Below are 1405 nucleotides of genomic sequence, written 5' to 3'. Positions count from 1 at the left end.
GGTTAGGGCTGAATATGTGAAGATGATGTCGCATTACTATGCAGATAACTTATAACTGTATTTTTTATTACTAACATTTTTAACCTAACAAAAAATATTTAAACAACTATAATTAATACCATAATATTCAAAAAAATAAATAAATTTTCCTATTTTTTTTTAAATTTTTTTTACTTATTCATTTAAATTAAGCAAAAAAAAACATTTTTAGAGGATAGTGATAGTCGCCTCCTCGTGATGTCCTCTGGGTAATGCTAAATGACTATCATAAAAATAATACTTCTATTGAGCGCAATTTACTATACAGAAATTTGTACCTGAAAAATACCGGGCACAATTTACAACTATTTCCTTTCGTTGAGCGCAATTTACGTTTGCCCCTAACATTACGAGGCCCGGTGATTTGGATTTTGTTTCCAGTTCATTCTATCTTAGTTTGTGATGTGTCAAGTCAATTTGAACAGCACTGCACTGCCCTGTATCCCAACGACAACTCCAGGCATATTATTGATTAGTGATTATGCGTTTGTAAAACCTTTGTGCACCTTATGGCTTAGTCCTCAGTACAATTTAAGATAGTAAATAAAGTATTAAAATTGTGGCCTGTAGGTTGTAACACAATCGTGTAAAATGCTACCATTGAGTAAAATCAGTAATTATATACACTTAATAGGTAGGTAGGTACTTGTATTATATTCAAATAATAATAAAATATAATATTCTTGTAACAATACAAGTACATAAATAATAATATATTACGTATTATAATAGGTAGGCAGGTACATGTATTATATTATTTAAATAATAATTATTGTAATAGTTTATTGATAATGGATAATGCTGTTAATATTAAAACTCGCGAAATTTGAATTGAACCAATGAGAACACGATATTAAAGAGCCGCGCTGTGGCGTCCTGGGTTTCCTAATACGCTGCCCGGGGTGTCAAGCATATAGATGGGCCTGTAACTCGAAGGGACGTCTGGAGGTTTGTCTGGGCCTTTCCGCAGCAGAACGAGCCATGCCCTTTTCCATCGAGGCGGAAACATCAGTGCGCGAGTTTCATAATTACCTAGTGTTAATGATGTGCGTGGTTCTAAAATTATTAATTTTTAAGTTAATATTTCTAAGTATTTGAATCACTAATTATTACCATTTAAAGTCATATAATAACTATAATAACTAATGATTTTATATCATTTAATTCAAATGTAATACACCCACGACCCACCGCAATGGTCCTCGTCATACAGCCTATATAAGGCTATAATCTACTAGATATTATATATTATACAGATTACAGAATACAGCTGAGATGCAGCCAGGAGTAGATTTTCAAAATATTATCATATTATACATATAGAAAATGTTAATATAAACATTCAATGAAAAGGTCAAGTATATCT

General features: G+C 31.5%; 1 long non-coding RNA gene across 2 annotated transcripts in view; it reads right to left on the bottom strand.

The window, feature by feature from the left end:
- LOC149055723 (uncharacterized) overlaps positions 1-705 on the bottom strand; it is a 4850-nt gene extending 4145 nt beyond the window's left edge. For both annotated transcript variants that reach the window (XR_016191767.1, XR_016191768.1), the window contains exon 1: positions 1-705. This exon is cut by the window's left edge. This is a non-coding gene — a long non-coding RNA (uncharacterized LOC149055723).
- Positions 706-1405: the final 700 nt, after the last annotated feature.

Source organism: Diuraphis noxia, unplaced genomic scaffold, assembly GCF_037042655.1.
Source record: "Diuraphis noxia isolate RWA-SAM2 unplaced genomic scaffold, SU_Dnox_SAM2 contig0004, whole genome shotgun sequence".
Lineage (NCBI taxonomy): Eukaryota > Metazoa > Arthropoda > Insecta > Hemiptera > Aphididae > Diuraphis > Diuraphis noxia.
The sequence above is the reverse complement of the archived record's forward strand: the minus strand, read 5'-3'. Positions and strand labels throughout refer to the sequence as shown.